Genomic DNA, 22,958 nt, shown 5'->3' with positions numbered 1-22,958 from the left:
AGGTTCTCAACAACTCAGCTCTTTAAAAAAATACAAAAAACTACCTTTCATTGGGTCACAAAATGCTTGACAGATTTAATGTTCTCCAATCAAACAAAACATAAAATAATATCAGTAGCTATAGAAATATGTAATAAGTTATACAGAAGTGTAACAAAGTAGTACATGGTTTAGGGAAAATCATTTTTCAGAAAAGGTTTAAGAAGAGATGCAGAGTTCCTGAGGCAGAAAGATACAGGAAGGCTTTCTACAGTCAAGGGGCAGAGGGGAGTACTAGCCAGGTTTGCATCTACAGTCACATATAGAAACATCAGACCAGCATTTGTGTCATGGTAAATATATGTGCTAAATTTAAATTTGCCCTTGTGCATACAGCTTTCAGAAACAGACCTTCTATGGCTATAATACAAATAACGAAATACACAGATAAAATGCCCAATTATCCTGCATTTATTCAGGTGTGACTATTAACTTCCACAAAGGTATTCCTAATTTAAACTATGGGAAATCTATCTTGGAGAGCAACCATGTCCAGTCACTCTGGTAATCACTATAACAAATCAGTGGGTTTCTATCCATGTATTCCAAAATACAGCTAACCTGGTTCCTGAACAGTGCTAACTTTTAAAACAGGCTTTGAAGAAAACCCATTCAAATGTCTTAATGACATTAAGTGGAAAAATGAACTGTTTCCACAGGATCTATGTTAAATGAAAGATGACTAGCGGTGATCACAAAGTGACTTCATCTGTGATTTGTATTACAGCCTTGTGCTCTAATACTAGACAGCTGCATCACACATGTGGGAATGAGAGCTTGTGAGGCTCTGAATAGTGTCGTATAGTTACAGAAACACCTGTCCTCAATAACCTCATGTTGATCCCCTAGGAAAATCGGGATATTTGAGAGCCCTGAAATTTTGCATGTGTACCATAAGCAGCAATGTAAAGCATGGATAGGAAGCACTGGTTGAGGAACCCTTCAAGGACACTTATCTATAACCTACAAATTTATACATAAACGAAATTATATTTAATAAATATATATAAGTATATTTGTAGTTATACATAATCTAATATACAAGCATCCCCTGATTCTTATATATCATCACATAGGCATAGATATCTCAGACTCAGGTAAGAGCTAGCATCAACAACTAGGCCAGCAAATATATAGCTGTAAAACTAAGGCTGCAGACTTTGCTGTAACACAACCGTCTCAGTTTGTTGGATGCCAAATTACTGTGAGCAGGAGCATCCTTCATGGGTCACCGTTTGTTTTAGTGTAGATTATAAATCTGCCTCTGCCTACAAGTTGCTTTACTTAAGCATGGAAGATTGCTAAGTGGATGGTCATTTATAAAGAAGCATGGATTTAGATTTTAAAAACTACTGACCTGTTTCTATCCTGTCTTTGGTAGCCAAAGCTACTCAAAGAAATCACATAAGCAGGTTTGCTGTCATAACTGCTTTAAAAATCAGTTTAAAAGACAAAAATCATCTGCATTTTCCTCTGTGCCCAAGATACTCTACCTTGAAATATTTTCTTACATTTACTGTCAGGTATTAGTATATAAATAGCATCTCTGAGGGTACTTTATTTAGGGATCTAATGAAAACATGATATTGGCAAAGATCGACTAAGCCGTTCCATGTACAGGGCACAGAAGTTAGAGCCTGAAAATATCAGGCCATTTTGATTGCTTCCTTGACAGAGTAGGTTGCAATTTCCTGAAAGAAGATGTAGGAGCTATTTTGGACTTGTACCCTCCACCTGACTTTACCCCCAAAAATTAAGGTAGGAGCATAGGATTTGCCACTGTATTTATGGCACATACATATAGATTTTCCCATTACCATCATACAGGAGAACCTCAGTCTTTAATGTAATAATTGAGACAGCTTGTAAGGAAGTGCTATTATTACCTTTTCCAGATAGGAACCAGGATAGGGTGAGACTGTGGGAATAGGTCCTTAAGGGCCAAATTGTTAAAAGTATTTAGGTGCTTAAAGATGCAGACAGACTATAGTTGGATTTCTTTGTCCCAAGACTATTTAGAGTAGGTGACAGAAAGGGCTGCATGAGAAAATGTTGGGTATAATTCCTTGCTAGGGTCAGAATCTGCTAAAATTATGATATCAGCAGGGGACAGATACATCCCTGGTGGAATGGTATGGAAGTCAGTGAGTTTCCATATACCTACAACTTCTATGCAAGTCAGCTGAGTTACACTGGGGATGAATTTGGTCTCAGTGGGTGCGTCTACAAGTGTGCCCCACTTTAGTGCTTGCTTTAGTGTTTTAGCAAGTACTAAATGACTGCGCAGTACCTGCTGGTACTGTGGAGTTCCAGTGTCACACATGTCATTTCTGAACCTACTGCGCAGTAGTGGGGGCATCATGGTTAGTGCCTGCTGATGCTACGTCACCGTAGCAATGAGCTATGTTGCCGTAGCTCACTGCTACAGCAACATAGTGCCTCATATAGATGTGCCCAGTAAGTTGCATCACATCATGAAGGTGATCATCTGACTCTGAATGCTAATTGGAAAAAGGTTGTTAATACCATAACATTATTTAGAGCACAATGGATACGAGAGAAAATAATTTAGAAAATGTATCATCAACTCACTGGTAAAACTGAAGCCAGGACCTTCTTTTTCATGTGTCTGGGTTTCATTGGCAATGAAAAAGCCGATGAAAGCCAGGACCTTCTTTTTCCAGGTGCCTGGGTTTCATTGGTACTCTTTCCAGGAAGGCTAAGCACTCTGTTTCTCATTAAAGGAGCTGTGACAATCAGTGGAGCATTTTCAGTCATGGCTCAAAGACAGAACTAGATAAACAAGAAAAAAAAAAATCAGACCTTTCTTCTTGCAGGAAATTATTATTTTTAGCATAAGTTTTCATCCCAAGTCAGGGCAAAACGTTGAAATACTGAAAATGGAACATTCCAAAATATTTAGTCTCATAAACACAAAACATTGTTTCAGCATTTTCACTCCATATGAATGATTTCAATATCCAAAACAAAATAATAATTAAAAAGTTTCATTTGAATTTGTTGAAGTGACCTTCCTTGTCCTCCATCTCCCCTCCACCCCCTCAAAAATTTGCTTTGAGTCCATTGGATTTTTGCACAGTCTCCTGGTGACCATTTTCCCCAAGTTTTAAAATGCTACACTCTACTCCTCCCTGCTCTCTACTGTGCTCAGCTGTCTCTAGCCTCTGGTGCGTACACCAGAGACCTGGGAGTAGGAGGGGGTACAGAGCACTATGGGATGTCAGAGGACCAGCAACCTCCGCTCATGGCCCCTGGGTAGAGAACACCACTTTTGTCCTGTTTGCAGAAATGGAGGTTCTGAAAATGGACAAACTCATTCATTTGACCAAAGTAACAGGACACCCAGGGCAGGGGTTTAAAAAAAGGACTCTTCTGATGAGAACAGGACATATGGTGACCCTACTATGAGTAGTGCGGTTCAGGCATCTGATACCTCAATTCTTCCTTCTGAGGCTGAGCTGCCTGCCTAGAGCATATCTTCCAGGATGCACCATGCACCTTAGTCACAGAGGTGATATGGGAGACAGTATCCAGGGATGGCAGGTTATTGATGAGAGTTTAAATTACAGAACTCGCAAAACAGCTACCTCTTATGTCCCACACAAATAAATTGCTCTTTTGCCCCTAGAAGAGCCTGTCAAGGTAAAAGGCTCATTCAGGGGGAAGTGCACATGCAATATAAAACTAACACCACCAAATACCTGTCACGTTACATATTCAGAGCACTGCTTTTTTTTTTTATGATTATCAAATATTTGAATGAAGAGGCACCAGGATCTGACAAGGAGCCTGCCAAGTTCAATAGCTGTGCAGCTTCAGCAGTAAAGAAAATGGGTTTTTTGAAAGGGGCGGAGCAGCATATTAAATTGTGAAGTAAATTGATTTGTATTCTATTTAGTATTATGACTGCTGAAAAAGTTTAAGGTGGCTTCAAATCATGAGGTTTCCTGAGAATATTTCTTGTTCTTAAGCTAACCAAGCTGCTCTTCCCACACCTGGTAATGAAGTATTGCAATACCTTAATAAAGTGATTGTTTTTATTAGACTAGAACATTTCATCAAGCACAAATGCAATCAGGAAATGTGAGAAACATGACAGTATTGTTCCAGTTGGCCTGTCAAGCAGCTATTATCTGGCCACATCCCTGACCAGGCAATAATTTTTTCATCTGAGGCCTCCACGACCTCATGTATCAACCTTCAGAAACCCCCCGCCCCCAATCCAGCAGGTTTTTATGCATGTCCCTCTGTGGCTCCCAAGCCAGGTAAAAATGCACCAGCATCATGCCCTAATGATCATTGGCAACAATGGGAGAATGGAGGACTTTCAAGAACCAGCTAGCCAAGGGAAAGTAAACAGGCCCTAAATGTCTCAAGTTGGACACCTAAAATTAGAATGCATTTTTACAAATATTGCCCTGAATCTTTCCTATATTCAAACTTATTGGGAGTACCTATATGATTTGCTTAAACCAACACAGTAAGTCAGGGGCAGCATCCAAGTTTTTAACACCCACCCATCTATGGTACAACTAGGTCACGATCTTCTCCTCTAAAACTTTTGGGTAAGATTTTCCCAAAATAAACTAGTGACAGCACATGTCCAAACTTCAAATCATCAAGGGGACTTGACTCTCTGAAAAGGGGTTGGCTGCAATTCCTGAAAAGCAAGCTGTTCTAAGATGTCAGGTTGTATACCTAAAATTCTTGTCACTTTTGAAAATGTTGATCTGAGACCCCCCCCTTAGCTTCTGTCAGAATTCTTTAATTTTCTCCACTTCTTTTTGTTTCTCTCAGTCATTGTGACAAACTTAAAACTGTTTTTGTCTTTTTGCAATCTGTATATTCAGGGAAAGATTCTGCACTGCATTTTAGAAGCAGCATAAAGGCCAAGAGAGGAAGGATGGTCCAATGCAAGCCTGGAACTAAAAGACTAGCCTGGCTACCCCACAGACATTCGGTATGATTTTGGTCAAATTGCTTAGTCTCTTGATGCTACTCAGATCCCCTGAGGATACAAACACTGCCTGACCTTCTGAGGCTGCAGTGAGGATAAGCATCTCAAAGCCTATGAGGTGGTCAGAAATAGCCCACTAACCATACTAGTTATGTGGTAAGTGGTGCGAACTGTCCTGGTTCAGCTTCTACTTAGGGTATGGACAAATGAACAAATTAAAGTGAATTAAAGGGGGCAGGGCCTTGGTGCGGGAATTGTTCAGATGTCCACAATTTCTCCATGCTAAGGTTGTCAGAATTACTTGTAGGGACTCCAAGGGCATGTCCTTTGCAGTAATACTTCCACCATCCCGGATTGGGTTAGTATGGCTACTCCATTCCCATTCGCTCCTGCTTGAAACAGAAGTTTCCATGGAAGTCCTACCCTTTGTTTCTCTTTATGCCCTTCAGAAACAATACTAATAAAGCAGCAGTAATTAGTTAAGTAGGCACTTCCTACTTTAGGACTCATGGTCAATCCTTCTTTGATGATATTACATATTGGAAATGAGGAAAGAGCTCACGTTTGCATTATCACCCCACAGCTAACTAACTAAATAGGAACTCTAACACAACCTAACTAGGTCATCCACTATCATAGCAGCTTTGGCTGGTCCTTAAACAACCTTTTACAAAGCACTTCTTTTTCTTCCTTCCTCTCCCACAGGGTAAATCAGATTCTTTCCTCTCCCACAGGGTAAATCTAACTCCTTTGTTGGAGTTAGAAAGGAAAAATGGTAAAATAACAGGGAAAATCATAGCGGCTTTGCATTTCCAACAAAAAGATGGACGGACATAGTTCTTTGACAACTTACCAAGTTAAAAAAAAGTGGGTGGGGGGAAGCTGTGTGCACGAGAGAAATAGGAACTCTAAACTCAAAACTAATCCATGCTCTGTTTAGAAAGTAAGAATAGGCAAGGCTTTTACTATGGGATACAAGATAAAAAGAAGAGCTCTATCTTTTATTGCTAGAAGAAACTATGGGCCATTTACTTTGATATATTACATAGAAGCATCAACAGGATAAAGGTCACAAAATGTTTGCAGAAAAGGCAGAGATAAGACATGCTGTGATCACACCATTTCCTCAGTCAGATTTTTATCTTGTCCTAGCTCTTAGACCAACTTCAGCACAATGGGCTAGGGTTCGATTCTACTCCTCCTGCATTCTGTAAAATCATAAAACCCAGCTTTAATCTTTTGTTTTATTCAAAACAAAATTAAAAGGTGTGTTTCATATTGAATTTTTCATACACAAATTGTCAGTTTGTTTGTGAAATATTTCTGTTCAACAAAATTAGATTATTCACACACACACCCTCCCAGTAGAAAAATTTTCATCAACTCTGTTCCTGTTAAGGCTGGGATTTCAAAACAAATGTAAAGAAAAGTGTCAAGTCTTCAGCTTCTAATCAGTGAGTAGGTTCACAGGTTGTAAGCACTATGTAGGCCAAATGGGAAGAGTAAAAGTTGGAATTGGACCGTATATGAATATTTCCAAATGTCCCTATGAAGAGTTACCTTAAATGGATAGCATACAACATTCTGGTTCCCAGGTACCAGTTTCAGTTTTTCTACTTTTACACAGAATTATCTGACTTTCAAAAGTGTGTTGTATTTTGCTTGCATAAAGGATATTGTATTCGTGCGATTTAAGCAGAAGACATCTGTTTACAACTTGGCTTTAACGACAAGAAAGCTCCTGTTAGGTGCCAAGAATCTTGATATCTAAGTTCATGAAGAGGGAGCTGAAGTCTTTGCAGGATCAAGCCTTAATTCCTTCTTCCTACCCTCTGGGACCAATGTGAAAACATCATAAATACCTCATTTATTTGAATCTAAGATGACCCCCCCCAGATTAGATTCTATACATGGAAAATTTATAAATTTGTTATAATTTTCCATCTTTAATTCATCTGTCCCACCACTGCGAGGGGGAGGCAGTGTGTGTGTGGGGTGGGAGGGGCATAGGGTCTGGGCAAGAAACAGTTTGTCCCTGTTTGTACCTGCCCCCTGCCACCTCTGCTTCTTGCTTGCCCCTCCCAGCCTCTGCTCTCCTCCCTCCCCATGAAACCCCTGCTCTATGCTAGCAGGCTCCATCCCTGTTCTAGCCTGGGCCACTGAGCACAGCCCCAGCCCAACTCCCATAGCAGCTGTGCAGGCTGCATGCTGCTGCTGTAGGGCCCAGCTGGGCTGGGCCATGCCCAGTGCCCCAGGCTTCAGTGTGCATGGAGCCTGCTGGCATGGAGCAGTCACCAAGGGACTCTACCCCATGTTAAATGGGGGGAAAACACCTCATCTTAGAACTGAGTGAATATGGTAATCAGGCTGAGCCATAGCACTATAACGTTCTTAAAACAACCTGGCATTTCAAGTCTGTTTCGAGTCCCCTACAACACTTGTTGCTTAGAAACTTTGACTCCAGTAGCTGTCTGGGATCAACAACATCTGTGTTACCTTTCTCTCAGATCTAATGAGAACAGACAGCCTAGATTCTCTATGGTTCCCTGCATAGTGGTCATGTAGCTAAGTATCATCCCACACAATCTCATGAAAGGCTTAAGCAAAAGAAAGTCACTAACTTTTAAATAGAGGACACTGTATCATTGAAGCCTTTTATGAAGTTAGAGGTGGTGTTTGTTGAGAAAATTATATGGACAGGCTAGTGGAGCATTCTGATACAAGAGAAAATGATTTATTTCCATTATCTGCCAGAATTATTATACCCAAGGACTGGTTTATGACATGACTGGTACCTGTGATCACAACCATATACTACGCATCAACACAATGACTCTATCACTTCAACTGGCCCTTGCTTGAATTATAGTAATGCCTGCTAGAACTGTCTTGTTACAGCAAGCTTGTGTCAGCATTTTTATTTCTGCATAAACCTATTTGTTTAGGGGATTATAATAATTCAACCATGAACATTACTCTGGGCTTGAATTATTATTATTATTATTATTATTAACAGAAGTAGTAATAATAATACCTTACATTTATATTGTGCCTTTCATCCAGAAGGATCCCAAGGTGCTTTGCTGACTGCACAATGAGTAGGAAAACTTTACAAAATTACAGGAACCTTTAAGGTGGAACAAAGTAATTGCTCAGCAGCAACAAAATAATAGATTTTTTTTGTGGGGGAGGAGAAACGAATAACATTCTCTTAAGGACAAGAAGCCAAATATATCTTTACCTCCTTCCCTTCCCAAACAGAATTATAGATTGTGGAATACATGCATTAACTTAAGAACCAGACTACAGTCACTAAAATCCTCCTTAATTTCTCCTTAGTGTCAAACTTCTATATTAATATTCTAAAGTATAAGCCATAATACATTGCATCCTATATATGATGCAAGTATAATATGCCTCACAATTAGCACCCTAGTAAGAATAAAAATCCAGTCATGTGAAAAATGAAAGAAGAGATGCAGAAATATTTTAATACACAAAATGATTTTTGGGGACCGGGCAGCTCAGAGCATGCACACAAGATTTGCAAGGACCAATGAAGCCGGACAACCCCCTAATGAGTTATATAAAGAACTTTGCAGGTCAAATGTGGCCCTTAGATATCTGATCCTGGTTTCTTTTGAAATAAACAAAGAAGTAGAGCTTATTATTTATAAAACAACTTCTGAATACAATAGGGAAACAATAGGTACAATTATAGCAATTGGAAAGTAAAGTCACCTTTTGCAAGAGCCAAGGTACAGAAAACATTAGAAAAAGCAGACCTGTTGTGCAAGCCCTCAAACAGAGAACGTTAAAAGAAAATGTTTGGAAATTTTAAGTGTAGCATTTCCCTGTAGTAAACGTGGATAAATCTGGATAGCAGTGGAGTTGTGGATCATAGCAATAGAGCTCCTGCATGGGTGTAAGGGCTCTCTTTCTACCTAGCAAAGGAGAGATTTAGAGGATCCTTTCACACACCAATTTTGGGGATAGATTGAGATCTATTATAATATTCTTGCACTCCTTCCATTTAAGGGTCAAAACACTAATCAACTTAGTAATCCTTCAATTAGCTGTTCAAGGGAGAAAGCATTTTTGTTTACTTCTATAAAGGAAGAAAAAGACATGGAAGTTAAGGTTACTGCTTTCAAACCTTTGATCCTAAAATTAAACTCCAATAGCTTAATTTAGGAACTTAAATAAATGGAGGCCAATTCTCAAAAAGCATTTTAGCAGGCAGCTCTGGCTCCTCTGCAGCACTGGGGAAAAACAAACAAACCTCAGGCTGGCTTATTTACATGCCACAAATGGATTAGAGTACTAAATTTTAGACATCCATGTTTAAATTAGAACTGTTTGAGATCTGAGAGTAGCAGGCAACCATTGATCCTTTGGACCCGGTCAGGTCTGGTCAGGTGCCATTTGTGGCTGACAAGCCTAACTGGAGAGTGATACAGCTTGTTACAAGTTCCACGGATCCATATGTTGTCCGAGCTGGGGTCCAAATTTACAGCATGCTGATTTTCACTTTGCTTCCATCCTCTGGATCAAAGCCACTTAATGTTGAGCTGCACCCAGTACCAGGTGTCCCAACAGATCAGACAGGATTCCACGCACCCAGCTTTTTACATTGATGTTGAATGACTTCATATTATTTTTGCACACCTCGTGGTACCACCATAGAGGGAGACCTCTGTCTTCTAGAGCCATCTAGAATTTCACTATACAAAATATTCTTGGGGATACAGTCTTCTTCCCTTCTCCTGACACAGCTGATCCATAGAAACTACTATCAAGAAGAAAAGGTTGCAAAGCATGCCAGCCCTGCAGGTTCCAGTACCTCTGTGTTTGTGGTCTATTTCCCACTTTATTTTCAGGATCTTATGCAGACATGTCATGTGGCAGCTGTTCAGTCTTGACATGCATCGCATATGTAGTTCACATTTCTGAACTTTAAAGCACACACACACGTCTCATAGATTCATATCTTCACCACAGCTGATAATTTGCTGTTAGCTGCTTTTCCAATTCTGTTAGTCCAGGAGTGGGCAAAGTCTGGCCCACAGGCTGAATTGAGCCCATGCTGGACTCCATTGCCCAGCAGCCCCTGCCAATGCAGCTCCTGGATGGTCTCCCAGGAGACCCTGAGAGTGCAGGGGCATGACAGCATGGGACCATAGAACTGGGGAAGTGCCCTGCTTCAGGCAAACTGCCCTTTCCCAGCTTCTCCTGGCCTGCTGGAGGAGCCGGGGAGGAGCTAAAGGAGTGGAGGTGCTCTGCCAATGATAGCATCTCTCTGGGGGACAGAGCCTCTATGTCTGCCACTTTTCTTCTTCTTTTTTTTTTTTTGCTACCAGGATTTCCTGGTAGCAAATGTTGCCCCCATGCTATAAATCTGCAGTGTAGAACATGTTTCAATGTGCTGGGCATGTGATTTGTGGCACCATAAAGAGGTTTGCAATACCACAAACTTCACATGTCTGCACATCTGGATCTGGTCATAATGTTCAAAGCTCATGTTGTTTTTGTTTGTCAGTAATGGCATTTGTGTTTAAGTCTTTCAGCCGTTTTCTCCTTGACTAGACTGATTGCTTGTTTGATGCTTTCATACATTCCATGGTTAGCAGCTGCATCAGCTGCTTTCTGATTATCATCACAGTTTCAGACAAAAATCTTAGTCTCAAAGAGAAATGCAAAAGGAGGCTTTCTAAGATTTTCTAGGGTTATGCTGTTGGGAGATTTTTGAGAGTTGGGTAGTGCTGTTCTTTTGTTCTCAATGCATGGTAGACGTGTTTCAGAATGCTCTTCAAACCAGTCTGCATTTTTTTCCCAAAATGCTGTTATAGCAGCATTGGACATGTTAGTGAGCTTTACTAGTCCTCAGTGGCTGAGTTGTTAGGAAAACTGACATTTGCAAGTTCTTCATTGACTAGTCTGCAGTTTTATGTCTTTAGTTTATCTGATGTCTACACTAAGGACAAATGGTAGTTTTGCTATGGTGGATCTTTTTTATATTGATTCTGACTTTGTAGCAGACAAAGGCATGGTCAATGTCACAGTCATCACTGTGATAAAAATGTTGTATGCAAGAATTCTTTCTGGTGGTTATGCCTAGGTTTAATTGGTGCCAGTGCCCTGATCTTGGATGTTTCCATGATGTCTTTCTTGTGATTTTCCCGGTGAAGTAGGTGTTGGTAACACATACATTTTGATATGCGCAAAGTTCAAAGACTCACTGGCCATTTTCATTCTTATTACCAATTCCATGTTTTCCCAGAACACCAGGCCAATTCTTAAAACTACCTCCAACTCTTGCATTGAAGTCATCAAGTATCATCATGGTCTCATTTCTATGAGTTTTCTCAAACTCTTCTTCAAGTTGTTGGTAGAAAACATTCTTATTTTTTTCCCCAGCTTGAAGGGTAGGTGCAGAGATGCTAAACACTGGGATGAAGCCATTCTGTGTATGCACTCTGAACATCACGAGTCCAATAGATACAGCAATGTACAATCATTCTCTTGGATATGACCTGCATCTGACAGCTGACTTTCTGATAATGGAGAAATGTCAATTCTGAGTCTTGACCAATTCATAGTTTAGTAGTACTATTTTTTGTAAGTCTGAGCCTGAATTGAACCCAGGGGTTAGAGTCCAAACATTCCAGCATGTGAATCACTATTCGTTTGGCTAGTATACAACTTCAGTATATCCCTAGCTGAGAGTATGGAGGAGTGGAGGCTTCCCCAGGCATGCCTAACACCTCAGAAAGGGCATGTTTCTGTCAGGGTGATGTCCCTTAGTTTTTTTCCAGCCAAGGAATGCCCACAAGGGCCAGGGTTTTGAAATCTGCCTTACTCTGGAGGTTGCAATATTGTGGTATTTTACAGAAGCTACCCCACCACCAGTAGCCCCATCACATTGACACAAGCCCTCCTATTGGATGCAGATTACGGTTATACCTTGGGCCATGTACACACAAATGTTAATTGGATCTCTGGCAGTTACACAGACACATATGCACATACTAATTTCGTGAGAAAAAGATTACTAAACCAGTCTTTTAAGATATGAGACAAGCATCCCATTTAGAGATGGTCCTGAAACAAAACCTGCCAATCTCTGCTAACGTGGAGCATATACAGGTCCAGAACTAGGAGGCCTTCTACACATTAAATTAATGCTGGATACAAACCAGCTATAAAGTTGTTGCACATTTTCAAATACTAACTCTGTAACTGGTTGACTCTTTTTATAGCTGGATGGATATTTTTATGGCATGATCATGACTTTGCATGTGTGGCCCATCTAAATGTACTGCACAGTTAACCAGTTAATTGTGCAATACATGTAATGTATGGCAGGGGACTAAAATAAATAGTTTAGGTCCATTTCTAAATCTCATGCCTCTGGCCATGGCAAAGTAACCAAACTAAAAAATAAGATCAAATGAAATAAAAAGCAAACAACTCTCCAAAAAGAAATCCATAGGTCAACTGCCACTTATCCAAGTCATACTTATTTTTACTGGTTTAGTAGGTCTTTCTTAGTTTATTTCTGGATGCATGAACAGCTTTACAAATTGTCATCATATAGATTCCAGAAATAACATTTAACAATATAAGCAGAATTATGTCATTAAGGAAAGAAGAATGTTCCCCCCCTCTCCCCTCCAAATACTTGTTCTTTAATGTTGGAGTGTGGCACACAGCATCTGATTTAGCTTTGACATTTCTTTGCCTTGAAACTTTCTAGTATAATCTTAAGTCAGTTCAGTATACCTTGTGCATGTTTGTTCTAATAATGGGTATGACAGCAGTATGGAGAGCTCCATTTTATTGTAGAAGGCATTTTGTTCTTTCTATTAGCTGTCAGCAGTCTTTGCATACAGCCTAACATTCTAGACTTTTAGTGAACCCCAAACAGCCAGCCAAAACAATTTTACACAGTATCTGTAATGAATAATTTGGGGTTTTTTTTCCAATTACCTATGCAATGTTTGTCATTCTACTTGCTTTGATACCTGAAAATTAACAGATGGGTAACACTTTTAAATCTATTTACACTCTACATTCACATTGATAAGTCTCCCATGTGTCGATCATGCAAACCCCACCCCCCACCCAACAACCCCACCATATCAAACAAACATTATACACACCCCTTTCAAACTGTGCACAACATTTATACCTTAAGGCACTACACAATTAAGGCTATAAGCTGTAACACATGCACATATTTATTAGGGCTGTGTGACATTTCAGTCCCTGATTCGATTTGGCAGAGATTTGGCCTGATTCAGTGGACGAATCTCCGAATCGAATAGGGAAACCCTTTAATCTCTCCAAATCAAATTGATTTGGAGGGTTCTGATTCAGAGAGATTTGCACATAGACACAGCTTTAAATGTTTTTTTTCTACATAGCTTATGGTACCAGGCGGCTCGTAAATACTGAGGTGGTGGGGTGGATGGAGCGGCCTACAGGAGCGTGTGTGGGGGAGGGGAGGATCCCCAGCACGCTCAGCAGCAGACCCAGAAGTGGACCAGAAGCACTTACAGTCCACTTTCAGGTCTGCTGGGGAGCATGCTGCCCCTCCCCCCCCCCATGCCTGGTGCCTCCTGGGTCTGGGGGGGCACCCGGGGTCCACCCACAGTCAATGGCCAAGCCAGAAGGTGTACAGGGGGGCCCCCCCAGCACACTCCCTGGAAGACCCAGAAGTGAACCAGAAGTACTTCTGGTCCACTTCTGGGTTGGCTGCCAAGCAAGCGGGGGCCCCCCCCCCACTTCTGTGGGATGCCCCATCCGCCCCAACATCTCACCATTCACAAGCTGTGACTGCTACCTTGAGGTATGTAGAAAAAACATTTAAAGCTGCGTCTGTGGCCGAATCATTGATTCTTCGAATCAGCATTGAATCTTCAGATTTGACCAAATCAACTCAGGGACAGTGATCCGAATCAACGAGTCGAATCACTGTCCCCGATTCAGGCCGAACCTGAATCCAAATCAAATACGGCCCATTTCGCACACCCCTAGTATTTATCTCACATTCTTATTTTCATGTGCTGCTGAAACAGCAGTTACTGCACAGTCAGGGGCATGTGGAGACATGCCCTATGATAAAGGGCATGCAAGAGGAGTAAGTTTAAGCTTGGTTGGGCTGTCATGCTTTCTTTATAGAATGTGGCCCTGGGAAGTCAATAGGTATGATTTCCTATAGCTCATCCTTTCTTCTAATGTACATTTCCTCTATTGGAAGTCTCATAAGTCAGGCATGGCAGAGACTGATCCACAGTAAATAGCATTGTATTCACTTACTATTAAATATCAACTGGACATATTTCTGTTATGCCTTTTTTTGTAGGAGACATGCCTTAGACATTCTACTATGCCTGCGGCAGGGCATAGTAAAAGAGAGCTTCCATCTCTCTGAACTTAAGACTGGCTATTAGCCAATCTAAATGAAGCCCTGAGGACCTTTCAGACATCTTCACTTTTAGGCCACTTTTTTGATCTGGTTTAATTTTTCCAGTCTTCTAGCAATAGGCAAAACTGCTACCTAGCTAGGAGAAGAGCTTTCTCTAGGGCAGAATATATATGGGAAACTCTCTTAAGCAGAAATAGGCTCAAGCTGCAAAAGAACAGATAAGCATTAAAAATGAAGTCAGGGCATTTGGAACTGTGTTTTTATTAGAGCTCCATCTGTAATTTAAAAGTTACCATTTAATAAAGCAAGGAAATCTCATTCATCTAATAGAGGTGCCATAGATCCAATAAGTTTGCACTAAGGCCTGCAAGGGTCATTTCAATTGGCTGCTTAAGACTGTCTTATCAGCTTATATAGAGGTAGACCTTGGGGGTCCCTCACCAATTGAGAGCACATAATACAGGCTTTCTGCAATCTGAGATCATCACTGTTTCATTGGGACATGCATTAAAGCATTAGAGTCCCAAGGTCACCGTGTTGCAGGCTCCGGTCTAACCACTTGTTCACTGTAACGAGTCAGACTTGCTGAGCATTATAATGCCACTTCCATCTTATCACCAGCATATGGTTGGTGGCGAATAACCCTGCTATTATTTGCACATCTGTTGAGTAATATTACGTTAAAGCATTACATGCACAATTATGTTCAATTATATTAAATGAATCTATTTTACCTAATGCCGATTCTCCAGGGCTTGTGCATCTTTAGTTACAGGAAGTTTAGTGCAGGGTAGCAGATGTTACAACAAAAATTTTGTCAGCTAATATATTTAAATGTCAAACACACAACAATAATTGCAAAGCAGATATGTGTTTTAGTCAAACGATTTCAAGTTAGCTTTTCAAAGTGTCAGAAAAATTGCACCAAATTTGGCATATCAGCTCCTAATTTTGGGGCACTGCATGCTCTTAGGCACTCCTCAGTCCACAGACAAACGAGTAGCATTTGTTTTTACCTATCAGTCATTCCCAAGGTCAAATACAGCAGAGAACAGACACACACACATCCCATAGGTTTTTTTCCTTTAGGACAACAGTACATTCTCCTTTGTCTGAAACTTTCTTCTGACAGTTTTCACTCAGCCATTTTGTCTTTCCTGAAATCTGTTTTTAGAAGGTTCTGGGGTCACAGACTGCCCATTAGTGCCTATTCAGTGCCTTAGTAATGCATTTTCATAGTAGGAGCTGGGCAACTTTCCTTCCTTTTACATTTCCCACCCTCAACTAATCATTTAGAAGCATCCTGACTATTTTATATTGTGCTAGCAATCATTATTAACCCATAGAGCTGGAAAAGAGCACATTTCCCATTCAGTATGTTGGCCAAAGGTCAGCCTTACATTTTGCACCATTCTTCATGGAATCAGAGATTTGGTAGTATCAGTCTGATACAAAAAAGTGGGTGTAGGGGCAGGAGAAGAAAATTGCTGCTCCTAAGTTACTTGAAGACAATTGAACTTGTTTTAGTTCAGTATCACAAAGCTCCTCTTTCAGACCCTGCCCCTAGGAGTTGAGAACACATCCCAGGATCAAGCTCTTATTTTAAAAATCTGCTAGAAAGCCGTTATCAGTACCACAGTTGGGTGTATCGTTTCATCCTTCCCAGACCTCATGGTACAAACAAACACTAGGCCACTCTTTCTTTTATAGCCATGTTCGGACCATGATACTACTGATAACCTATTTGTAAGGGTACCTAATCTTTCTGATGAAAGTACTGTAGCAATTTTTTCTCAATGGGCATGAAGTTCATTGTTTGTGCATGTGATAGGACCTTACAGTCATTCCTTCCCATTCAGCAGGCTGCAATGTCAGTTTGAGATACCCTGGGTGGGTGCATCTACACATGTGTTTTACTGTGAAGTTGACCAATTAGCTCTGCGGTAAAACATCACTGTCTACACATGCATCCATATTAGGGCACAGTAAATTAATTAACTCTGCTGTAGGTTAGTACTGTCCAGAAAAAGTACTAACCTATGGTGGAGTAATTTACACCACCGCAACACACCTGTAGACAGCAGCCAGGGCTGGATGCGGCATGAGGGTGTTGCAGCGAGGAGGCTCCCTGCCCGCTAGCCCTGCATTGTTGTACTCCCATACCCCAGCCAGCCCCACCCAATGCTGCCACTTGGAGGCTGGGGCTGACCCCCTGCTGCCAGCCTGGGGCTGGTCCAACATGCTGTGGTCCCAGGCACACATGTTAATGCTGCACCCGAGAGAAACAACTCCAGTATGAACTGCATCAGTTTATTTCTCCACCCTAAATGCATAAAATGCACCCCTATGTGGTTTAATTATACTAATTTTTTCTACTATATCTCCATTCTTGCTACTAGAATAAATTATATATTTTGAATTTCACTGGTGATATTGGCAAGATACATTTAAAAGAGAAAAGAGCAAATGAACCTCTCTGGATGCCATAGTGTCTCATGTGTTGGCTGGTAGCAAAGAAAATCTCAAAGCTAAGGAACAGACAATATATGGTAGAAAAAAAAAAAAAAGATGCACAATGGAGCACTCCACTATAATAGCATTAAAAGTATCTGCTGTCATGGACTCACATTTCAACACTAGAAAATTTTTTGTGCTACAAATATATCCAGTGAATTTTCTCCCTCTTCAAACAGTTTCAAAACAGCTTTGCTTTGAAGGAAGCTCTTGGGCCATCAGAGAAATCATAGAAAATTAGGGTAGGAAGGGATCTCAGGAGGTCATCTAATCCAACCCCCTGCTCAAAGCAGGACCAGCCCCAATTAGATCATCCCAGCCAAGGCTTTGTATAGCCAGGTCTTAAAAACCTCCAAGGATGGAGAGTCCACAGTCTCTCTGGGTAACCTGTTCCAGTGTTTTACTACCCTTCTAGTGAGAAAATTCTTCCCAATATCTAACCTAAACTTCCCTTGCTGTAACTTGAGACTCTTGCTCCTTGCCCTGTCATCTGTTACCACAGAGAACAGTCTAGCTGCATCCTCTTTTGAACCTCCCTTTAGGTAGTTTAAGGCTGCTATTAAATCCCCTCTCTGTCTCCTCTTTTTAAAGCTAAATAAGCCCAGTTCCTTCAGCCTCTCCTCATAAACCATGTCCCCCAACACTCTCACCATTTTTGTTGCCATCCACTGTATTCTCTCCAATTTTGTCTACATAGACGTAGTGGGGGCCCCAAAACTGAACACAATACTCCAGTTGTGGCTTCACCAGTGCCAAATAGAGGGAAATAATCACTTCCCTTGAACTGCTAGCAACACTTCTACCAGTGCAGCCCAGTATGCTATTAGCCTTCTTTGCAACAAGGGCACACTGTTGGCTTATATTCAGTTTATGGTAGATTGTAAACCCCAGGTCCTTTTCTGCCCTGCCAGTCAGCCCCCAGCCTGTACCAGTGCATGGGATTGTTCTGTCCTAAGTGCAGGACTTTGCACTTGTCCTTGTTCAACCTCATGAGATTCCTTTTGGCCCAATCCTCCAATTTGTCTAGGTCACTTCAAATCCTAGCCCTACCCTCTGGTGTTTCTACTACTCCCTCCAGCTTGGTCCCATCTTCAAACTTGCTGAGGGTGCACTCTATGCCATTTTCCATATCACTGATGAAGACATTGAACAAAACTGGCCCCAGGACCGACCCCTGGGGTACTCCATTTGATACCAGCTGCCAACTAGACATCAAGGCATTGATTACTACCCTCTGAGCCTGATGATCCAGGCAGTTTTCTATCCACCTTACAGTCCATTCATCCACCCTGTACTTCCTTAGCTCACCTGCAAGAATGTTATGGGAGACTGTATCAAAACCCTTGCTAAAAATCAAGGTACACCACATCCACTGGTCTCTCCGCATCCACAGAGCCAGTCATCTCATCAGAGGTGGCAATCAGGTTGGTCAGGCATCACTTGCCCTTGTGAATCCATGCTGACTGTTCCTAATCACCTTCTTCTCCAAGTGCTTAGAAATGAATTCCTTGAGGATCTGCTCCATGATTTTTCCAGGGACTGAGGTGAGGCTGACTGGTCTGCAGTTTCCTGGATCCGCCTCCTTTCATCCTTAAATATGGGCACTATGTTTGCCATTTTCCAATCATCTAGAACCTCTCCCAATCACCATGAGTTTTCAAAGATGATGGCCAATGGCAGTGCAATCACATCAGGCAACTCCCTCAGCACCCTCAGGTGCATCCTGTCAGGTCCCATGGATTTGTATATGTCAAGCTTTTCTAAACAGTCCTTAACCTGTTCTTTCTCCATTGTTAGCTGCTTACCTCCTCCTCAAACTTTGCTGCCAGGTACAGTAGTCTGGGAGCTGACCTTGCCTTTGAAGACTGAGGTGGAAACTTGAGTACTTCATCCTTTTCTGCATCCTCGGTCACTAGGATGCCTTTCCCATTCAAAAATGCTGTTATTCATCTTAAAACCTGTTGTTCCTTGTGCACAAAGATGAATGGGGGTACATAAAGGAAAGATAGCATCATATTCCAACCTGCCCCTTTATCCACATGTGCAAACACCTTGGCTTCTTGAGCAAAACCTGACATGAAGCAGGGGATTCCTGGCTTTATGGGCTTACATCACTGGATATTAAAACCAAAAAGAGAACTCCCTTTTAGCCCATAGATGAGCAAAGCAGCAAAGAAATTAGAAACACACTAATTAGACAACATCACAGCAAGTTATAAAGGCTCATGCCATGTGAAGGATGAGAACTCAAGAGCTCTTTCCATTGCTTTGAAGAATACTTCATTCTATGTGACTGAAAACCTAAAGAAATGACTGTGACATTGATAGATCTGGAATTTTGTGAGTGACAAAAAGCTGAGATGAAAGCTTACTCACTGCCCTTTACAGATGACAGAGAAGCTCCAGAAACAAAATGGAAGTCAGAGACATTCCTCTGAGACACCCCTGTAAAGTTCCCTTCTTGCAGTCTGGAGAAAGGATAGGAAAGAAAAGAACACTACATCACCCACGAGGTCTGTGGGAAGCCTGTATGTAGGCAACTTAACACTATATACCTTAGTTTGTTAATTGCTCCTAGATTTCTGAAAAATTCATGTTCAAGGCTCAAAATTATGGTTTAGTTGATAACCTGACCAAAACTTTTCCTTAAACAGGATATTGGGCTGTGTGTGACAGAGAGAGAGAGAGAAAAAAAAAAGCTTAAAGTTTTGGCTGAAAAGGTCTCTGTTCTTTTCTGTAGTCTGCAATCCCCAAACTTCTCTTCTGTAGCCAGGCTACATTTCTCAGTAGGGCCTCAGCCAGGGATTCCATTTCATACAACTTCCCATTAACCAAAGGGGAGACCATAATGCTTTTTCAGAAATGTAACACCCTTGGAGATCCTTGCTCTGCAAAGATAATGGGTACATAAAGAACAATTACACCACTGATGAGACATTAACTTTCACTGTCATTTCATCTTTTTTTTTCAAAAAGCTTGAAATGGCTCATAGAAAATTTGGTGAAAACAAATGGGTCACTTTGCTTACATTAAAGACACGTGTGTGATCACCTCTACAAAGTGTTGGAGCAGATCTCAGCCCACAGAGGAATAAAGGTGCATAGAGAAAGCATGTTTACATGGAAAGGCCAGTTGAAAGGCAAAGGGCAGGGAAAAGAAACATTGTCAAAGCACTTCCCAGGCTCTATTATTCCTTTTCCACAATTGCTGAAACAGGACTATGCAGTTAGGAGAAACCAGACAATTCAAAAGCATCCTTAAGTTTTCTTTATTTTCTAGCTGGAGATAAATTCTCTCTTTAGCAGTGCTAAGATCAAGGGAATGGACAAATGGTAAACCACCTTTCCCCACCTTGCTTTCAGTACTACATTCACACCTGCTACATTTCAGCTGTTTAAAAGGATCTTGCCCATAATGGAAGGAGGGGGCAGGAGGAAATATACCCTTCCCTGAAGCCCTAGATGTATGGAGGAGTTTCCTGCCTCTCCAAGGGCTTGCACAACAGCCTAGGAGAGCCTTTTATCTAGGATCTGTCCATGGTGCTAGAGGCACTTCTGACTGCTTTCTTGACTCCGTATGGATTCTAACACCCAGTGCCAAAGTCCACCAGTAAAGCTATTTTTCTCTTTTAATGTCCATAATCATTCTTCTTCTTAACTAGCTTCAGAAATAAAATATGACACCCTTCAAGTAACATATATTTTTACTCTTTTATTTTAATGTAAACAAAAGCTTTTTTGTTTTAAACCACAAAAAGGAAAAATGTCAAGATGACAAGCGCACAGGTTTCAGTAAGGGGCCAGTCCTCTATCTTATGCTATTGTGAATAAATCACTCTGTATCTTGCTCTCTCTTCCTTCTTCAGAAAGTCAGCTAGCAGGAATATTCTAGAAGCAAAGCTATCTCACCCTGCATTTTTAGGAACAATAGCTGGGGACAAGGAAAGCAAAGACAATCATAAGAAAACTAGTTAGAGAGACCCCCTGACCTAGATTGGGAACAATGATAAATGGCAGTATCTTCTTCCTTACAGAGCTTTAGTCACAAGTGCAGCTCAAGGCTGTGCTGTTAGTCTGTTAAGTAACAGCAAAGGCCAGTTATCTGAAAATAACTTTTATTGCACAGTCAATGAATTTTGATTAGGAAGGATTGTTTCCATCAGCAATGAACTGTCAAACTTGAAGACACCACCTGGGCCTCAGAAACAAGCTTTTTATGTGAGATTTTCATGGATATAAACACATATTTGGAGCCTTATACTGCACTTGTTAGATGAGTAATTAGCCCCAGGATCCATTTAAGAGATTGAGAGGCTAATTAAGTGGCTGTCGCTGGGGTTGTTTTTAGAGTGAAGGATCAAGATTTATCCCTGAGCTGGGTCCACCATCCCAAAGACTGTTTCTAGCAACTCTGCTTCTAGCCTTGCTAACATTGGATCCTTCTTATCCCAGCAACTACAAAGGGAAAGCGTAAGAGTTAAAAGCACAGCTGTAGGATTCACCTAGCTCATGAAAGAAGACAGAGCACAAGAGAGAGGAACAGCTGGGGAGAAGTAGATAAAGAGTTGAGGTTGGGCTTCATTTTTTAGCCAGAATATACATCCATATCTGGGCAAACAATTCAAACAGGTTTTCCAATCTGCTAGCAATCCAGTATTAGGGCTGGGGAAGTTAATTGGGTCACTTCTGGAACCCAGCCAAAGAATGCGAGTTCACTTTGACATCACAACATTTGCAGTTCCTAGAGAAATTGGGCCAAGGGTACAGAAGAAGGGCAAGTGGGCTTTGTGGCACAACTGTGATTGTACCAGATTATTTTGGGAGGAGTGGATTATGTTATAAACAAGCATCACAGGTTTTCCTCAGCATGGGGACATTGTTAAACAAATTATTTATTAAAAAAAAAAAAAAAAAAAAAAAAAAAATCAAACCCATACATACCTCATTCACTTCAAATGATAGAAGGAAGGGATAAAGAAAGAAAGAAAACCACAACACAGCTGCAGAGATATTTTATCATGTTCTTGGAGGGCTAGAGAAATCAAGAAGCTGTACAAAAAGTTTTTATCCTGCTGTTCAGGAGATCTTTGGTTAAGCTTACTGAGAAACCCAGATAGATTCATGCTTTATAGAAGAACATAAGAGAAGCCATACTGTTCCTTTACTGCATGATCCAAATGCTGTACAAGCTGAACACTACTTTAGGCACATAAGCATTCAGCAGAGCCTACCCATTCAAAGCTTATTTGCTTTCCTCTGAGATCCTTCATTAATACAGACTAGTCGAACAGCCAACTGAAGCCCAAGTAGTTGTTTCTGCTTTGTGGTATTTTTACAGATAAGCAGGTGTCCATTATTTGGGTTTCTTTTGGTGCTTTGCAAGAATTATTCACTTCTCTGCATGCAGGAAATCTCATCATTTGTTGGAAGACTTTTTTTTTCTTGCACAGTACAAGCAGAAGCCAGGCATATGTTTTGGTGCCATGAATGATTCCCTGGTATACACATAGGCCCTATTCCAGCCAAGAAGCCACACATCAATATTAATATGAAGACACAACAGGCCTTTAAATATAATAAAAGGAACAAACAAGCAATTCAGTGATGCTGCCACTCCCAGAAATTGCTTTCTTTTGACTTCCTTAATCATGAAGCCAAAAGGCTACCTCACCTTAAATATAAAGGTGGCAAAGAGCAAGGCTGTCTCTGCATGGTACGTGTAGGGTGCAGACTTAAAAAGGAATCTAAATCTACTAATACCAATCAAGCCTGTTTAGAGTGTACTAGTGGCAGAAGGAGAAAAGGAGAGCAGCAGAGACAGAGAGAGTACACAGCTAGATATGCATGTGACTGCACTAGCTCAAAGTGATCATCAGTAAGACTAGAGGGGGTGCAACTAATGGCCTTGTCCCTCCATCTCTCAGTAAGAGTGGAAAAGGAAAGAATGTGACTGAAGGGAAGAGACTGGCAAAATAAGAGGCAAGGAAAAGGGAAAGA

The sequence above is a fragment of the Alligator sinensis genome, unplaced genomic scaffold (genome assembly GCF_000455745.1).
Source record: "Alligator sinensis unplaced genomic scaffold, ASM45574v1 scaffold940_1, whole genome shotgun sequence".
Taxonomy (NCBI): domain Eukaryota; kingdom Metazoa; phylum Chordata; order Crocodylia; family Alligatoridae; genus Alligator; species Alligator sinensis.
This window is presented reverse-complemented; position numbering follows the sequence as displayed.